Source organism: Hyla sarda, unplaced genomic scaffold (assembly GCF_029499605.1).
Source record: "Hyla sarda isolate aHylSar1 unplaced genomic scaffold, aHylSar1.hap1 scaffold_964, whole genome shotgun sequence".
In the NCBI taxonomy this organism is placed as follows: domain Eukaryota; kingdom Metazoa; phylum Chordata; class Amphibia; order Anura; family Hylidae; genus Hyla; species Hyla sarda.
In genome coordinates this window covers 131,140-137,299 of record NW_026610994.1, presented here as the reverse complement: position 1 = coordinate 137,299, position 6,160 = coordinate 131,140, and the positions used below count along the sequence as shown (strand labels likewise).

At 46.9% G+C, this 6,160-nt stretch overlaps 3 non-coding genes across 3 annotated transcripts; all 3 read left to right on the top strand.

The window, feature by feature from the left end:
• Positions 1-576: 576 nt before the first annotated feature.
• On the top strand, positions 577-767 carry LOC130351240 (U2 spliceosomal RNA). Its single transcript, XR_008887986.1, has one exon. It is a non-coding gene; the product is annotated as a U2 spliceosomal RNA (small nuclear RNA).
• A 2,081-nt stretch (positions 768-2,848) lies between these two features.
• LOC130351239 (U2 spliceosomal RNA) lies at positions 2,849-3,039 on the top strand. The gene has a single exon (XR_008887985.1). It is a non-coding gene; the product is annotated as a U2 spliceosomal RNA (small nuclear RNA).
• Positions 3,040-5,128: 2,089 nt separating this feature from the next.
• Positions 5,129-5,319, top strand: LOC130351237 (U2 spliceosomal RNA). Its single transcript, XR_008887984.1, has one exon. It is a non-coding gene; the product is annotated as a U2 spliceosomal RNA (small nuclear RNA).
• Positions 5,320-6,160: the final 841 nt, after the last annotated feature.

Below are 6,160 nucleotides of genomic sequence, written 5' to 3'. Positions count from 1 at the left end.
CAACCCAGCTTTGTTGTGTATGTAACCAAAGGGATTTGTGATGTCACCTAGAACCTTCACAGCAGCGACAGCTTTATGAGGAGCATCAGCACTGCTCTGCCTGAGCAGAACCATCACCGCCATAGGTTGTCAAATAACCCGGATTTAACCCACACAGGTAAGTCCAATGGGGTGCAGGCATGTCCTCTATGCTTACAGCTTCCCGTGGGTGTTGGTTTGATACCGTTTGGGGACAGCCAAGGAGGCATCTGCAGGCAACAAAGGTAGGTGTGTGCTTGTGTGTGTGTTTCCTATGCAGATCCTAAGCCCAGTGTCACATGCAAGTAGGAGGAGTAAGAAGGGTTCCTGGCAAATCCGGGTTATGGATTGCATTTAAAAAGGCCCCGTGGGAGTGCAATGGGCCCCTGTCTTGCTGCTTAGCAATAATGGTATGGGTTTAGGTTCTGCTGTGTGTACTGGTGGTTGACTGCCCCCCAGCCCAGAGTGTGCATGGAAAATTGTCTGGCAGCCTCCCTGACAGCAAGCAGTGATAGTGCCCATGAAGGGGACCTTGTTGGGCCCGCCCCTTTCACGGTTATCGCTTCTCGGCCTTTTGGCTAAGATCAAGTGTAGTATCTGTTCTTATCAGTTTAATATCTGATACGTCCCCTATCTGGGGACCATATATTAAATGGATTTTTGAGAACGGGGGCCGATTTCGAAGCTTGCTTCCGTCGCCCTATGCATTGACCCGATATGGCAGTATCTTCGGGTACAGTGCACCACCCCCTTACAGGGTTAAAAAGAAAGATTCCTACTTTCATTGCTACCTGCTTGCTGGCTAGCCAGCTAGCCAGCCCTGTGGGCCTTGCTGCTGCTGCAGCCAAAAAACAAAAGGTGGTGCTGCTGCTGCTTCTGCTGCTTCTGCTTCTGCTTGTGTCTGGCCCCTGTTGGAGCGTCCAGGCACAGGACTTCTGCTGCTGCTGACTAAATGGCCTCCTTAATTGGATCATTTGAGTAGCCAGCACACCTGTGCAGGTAGGGCATGACATGATAGGCAGCTGCCTTGATAGCGGGTGGGTGCTGAATGTTCCTAATTGACAAAATAAGATTAATGCTTATGAAGAAATATAAAATCTCATCCCTTCCCCAATATCGCGCCACACCCCTACCCCTTAATTCCCTGGTTGAACGTGATGGACATATGTCTTTTTTCGACCGTACTAACTATGTAACTATGTAACATAACATGGGGGGGGGGGGTCTCCTGGCTGTTCACACAGGTGTGTCATTGCTGTACATTGACCATGCATTGCTTCTGTGGTATTGCAAAGGCAAAGACAAATGCTTCCAGCCATCCATTGCACTAATGGATTGGTCATCAGCTGGCTGTCTATGTCCCGCATCAATATAGACCAAAGTACAGAGGGTTAGGCTATGCTATTGTGCACCTACCTGATGCATCAGAAGGTGCGAGGCCCTTGCTAAATTCTGTGCACAGACTTTGAGATCTATGCTTTAGACTGTATCTAAACCTGCTCCAACATGGACTGACATTCTGGCCTACTTTCAGCCGATGCGACTTGTCTGTCGCTGAACAGTCGCTTTTTATGTATTCAGCACCTATGTATAATGTTGTAAAAATGCTCTAGAAGCTAAAGTCGCAGAAATGTCACACATATTTGGCCTGCAACTTTCTGTGCGACAAATTCAGACAGGAAAAATCAGTATAAATCCTTAGAAAATTATCCCCCAGTGTCTCCATCTGCTGGCGGTATTGAATAAGCATTGCTGCACTGATGGGGTATGCATTAGACGAAAAAAAAGAAGAAAAAGAAGAATAATACGCCCAGAAAAGAGGCGAAAAGGAGAAAAACGTAAAAAAACGTGAAAAAAAAGTAAGAGGAAGAGAAGGGAAAAAAAGGTGGAAATGGGTTTAAAAGTGATTTCGGCGGAGAAATATATATATATATATATATATATATATATATATATATGCGCACACACACACATAGATATAAACGTATTCTCCGTTGAGATATTGCAGCCGCTGCTGTGTCCAGGCCCAGGAGCCTTAGCACTGTGCTGTGATGTCACTCAATACCACTGACATCACTAGGTGTAAACAACATCTCTCCTTTGCTGTGTATGTGACTATGGAGCTGTTTGGTGATGTCGTCTATTACGGCCTTCATAGAAGCAACAGGAGATTGTTGCATCCATCTTGAACCCTCAGAACTACAGTGCTATGATGTCACTCACTTCCACAGGCCTTGCAGAGTGTAAACAACAACAACCCAGCTTTGTTGTGTATGTAACCAAAGGGATTTGTGATGTCACCTAGAACCTTCACAGCAGCGACAGCTTTATGAGGAGCATCAGCACTGCTCTGCCTGAGCAGAACCATCACCGCCATAGGTTGTCAAATAACCCGGATTTAACCCACACAGGTAAGTCCAATGGGGTGCAGGCATGTCCTCTATGCTTACAGCTTCCCGTGGGTGTTGGTTTGATACCGTTTGGGGACAGCCAAGGAGGCATCTGCAGGCAACAAAGGTAGGTGTGTGCTTGTGTGTGTGTTTCCTATGCAGATCCTAAGCCCAGTGTCACATGCAAGTAGGAGGAGTAAGAAGGGTTCCTGGCAAATCCGGGTTATGGATTGCATTTAAAAAGGCCCCGTGGGAGTGCAATGGGCCCCTGTCTTGCTGCTTAGCAATAATGGTATGGGTTTAGGTTCTGCTGTGTGTACTGGTGGTTGACTGCCCCCCAGCCCAGAGTGTGCATGGAAAATTGTCTGGCAGCCTCACTTACAGCAAGCAGTGATAGTGCCCATGAAGGGGACCTTGTTGGGCCCGCCCCTTTCACGGTTATCGCTTCTCGGCCTTTTGGCTAAGATCAAGTGTAGTATCTGTTCTTATCAGTTTAATATCTGATACGTCCCCTATCTGGGGACCATATATTAAATGGATTTTTGAGAACGGGGGCCGATTTCGAAGCTTGCTTCCGTCGCCCTATGCATTGACCCGATATGGCAGTATCTTCGGGTACAGTGCACCACCCCCTTACAGGGTTAAAAAGAAAGATTCCTACTTTCATTGCTACCTGCTTGCTGGCTAGCCAGCTAGCCAGCCCTGTGGGCCTTGCTGCTGCTGCAGCCAAAAAACAAAAGGTGGTGCTGCTGCTGCTTCTGCTGCTTCTGCTTCTGCTTGTGTCTGGCCCCTGTTGGAGCGTCCAGGCACAGGACTTCTGCTGCTGCTGACTAAATGGCCTCCTTAATTGGATCATTTGAGTAGCCAGCACACCTGTGCAGGTAGGGCATGACATGATAGGCAGCTGCCTTGATAGCGGGTGGGTGCTGAATGTTCCTAATTGACAAAATAAGATTAATGCTTATGAAGAAATATAAAATCTCATCCCTTCCCCAATATCGCGCCACACCCCTACCCCTTAATTCCCTGGTTGAACGTGATGGACATATGTCTTTTTTCGACCGTACTAACTATGTAACTATGTAACATAACATGGGGGGGGGGGGTCTCCTGGCTGTTCACACAGGTGTGTCATTGCTGTACATTGACCATGCATTGCTTCTGTGGTATTGCAAAGGCAAAGACAAATGCTTCCAGCCATCCATTGCACTAATGGATTGGTCATCAGCTGGCTGTCTATGTCCCGCATCAATATAGACCAAAGTACAGAGGGTTAGGCTATGCTATTGTGCACCTACCTGATGCATCAGAAGGTGCGAGGCCCTTGCTAAATTCTGTGCACAGACTTTGAGATCTATGCTTTAGACTGTATCTAAACCTGCTCCAACATGGACTGACATTCTGGCCTACTTTCAGCCGATGCGACTTGTCTGTCGCTGAACAGTCGCTTTTTATGTATTCAGCACCTATGTATAATGTTGTAAAAATGCTCTAGAAGCTAAAGTCGCAGAAATGTCACACATATTTGGCCTGCAACTTTCTGTGCGACAAATTCAGACAGGAAAAATCAGTATAAATCCTTAGAAAATTATCCCCCAGTGTCTCCATCTGCTGGCGGTATTGAATAAGCATTGCTGCACTGATGGGGTATGCATTAGACGAAAAAAAAGAAGAAAAAGAAGAATAATACGCCCAGAAAAGAGGCGAAAAGGAGAAAAACGTAAAAAAACGTGAAAAAAAAGTAAGAGGAAGAGAAGGGAAAAAAAGGTGGAAATGGGTTTAAAAGTGATTTCGGCGGAGAAATATATATATATATATATATATATATATATATATATATATATATATGCGCACACACACACATAGATATAAACGTATTCTCCGTTGAGATATTGCAGCCGCTGCTGTGTCCAGGCCCAGGAGCCTTAGCACTGTGCTGTGATGTCACTCAATACCACTGACATCACTAGGTGTAAACAACATCTCTCCTTTGCTGTGTATGTGACTATGGAGCTGTTTGGTGATGTCGTCTATTACGGCCTTCATAGAAGCAACAGGAGATTGTTGCATCCATCTTGAACCCTCAGAACTACAGTGCTATGATGTCACTCACTTCCACAGGCCTTGCAGAGTGTAAACAACAACAACCCAGCTTTGTTGTGTATGTAACCAAAGGGATTTGTGATGTCACCTAGAACCTTCACAGCAGCGACAGCTTTATGAGGAGCATCAGCACTGCTCTGCCTGAGCAGAACCATCACCGCCATAGGTTGTCAAATAACCCGGATTTAACCCACACAGGTAAGTCCAATGGGGTGCAGGCATGTCCTCTATGCTTACAGCTTCCCGTGGGTGTTGGTTTGATACCGTTTGGGGACAGCCAAGGAGGCATCTGCAGGCAACAAAGGTAGGTGTGTGCTTGTGTGTGTGTTTCCTATGCAGATCCTAAGCCCAGTGTCACATGCAAGTAGGAGGAGTAAGAAGGGTTCCTGGCAAATCCGGGTTATGGATTGCATTTAAAAAGGCCCCGTGGGAGTGCAATGGGCCCCTGTCTTGCTGCTTAGCAATAATGGTATGGGTTTAGGTTCTGCTGTGTGTACTGGTGGTTGACTGCCCCCCAGCCCAGAGTGTGCATGGAAAATTGTCTGGCAGCCTCCCTGACAGCAAGCAGTGATAGTGCCCATGAAGGGGACCTTGTTGGGCCCGCCCCTTTCACGGTTATCGCTTCTCGGCCTTTTGGCTAAGATCAAGTGTAGTATCTGTTCTTATCAGTTTAATATCTGATACGTCCCCTATCTGGGGACCATATATTAAATGGATTTTTGAGAACGGGGGCCGATTTCGAAGCTTGCTTCCGTCGCCCTATGCATTGACCCGATATGGCAGTATCTTCGGGTACAGTGCACCACCCCCTTACAGGGTTAAAAAGAAAGATTCCTACTTTCATTGCTACCTGCTTGCTGGCTAGCCAGCTAGCCAGCCCTGTGGGCCTTGCTGCTGCTGCAGCCAAAAAACAAAAGGTGGTGCTGCTGCTGCTTCTGCTGCTTCTGCTTCTGCTTGTGTCTGGCCCCTGTTGGAGCGTCCAGGCACAGGACTTCTGCTGCTGCTGACTAAATGGCCTCCTTAATTGGATCATTTGAGTAGCCAGCACACCTGTGCAGGTAGGGCATGACATGATAGGCAGCTGCCTTGATAGCGGGTGGGTGCTGAATGTTCCTAATTGACAAAATAAGATTAATGCTTATGAAGAAATATAAAATCTCATCCCTTCCCCAATATCGCGCCACACCCCTACCCCTTAATTCCCTGGTTGAACGTGATGGACATATGTCTTTTTTCGACCGTACTAACTATGTAACTATGTAACATAACATGGGGGGGGGGGGTCTCCTGGCTGTTCACACAGGTGTGTCATTGCTGTACATTGACCATGCATTGCTTCTGTGGTATTGCAAAGGCAAAGACAAATGCTTCCAGCCATCCATTGCACTAATGGATTGGTCATCAGCTGGCTGTCTATGTCCCGCATCAATATAGACCAAAGTACAGAGGGTTAGGCTATGCTATTGTGCACCTACCTGATGCATCAGAAGGTGCGAGGCCCTTGCTAAATTCTGTGCACAGACTTTGAGATCTATGCTTTAGACTGTATCTAAACCTGCTCCAACATGGACTGACATTCTGGCCTACTTTCAGCCGATGCGACTTGTCTGTCGCTGAACAGTCGCTTTTTATGTATTCAGCACCTATGT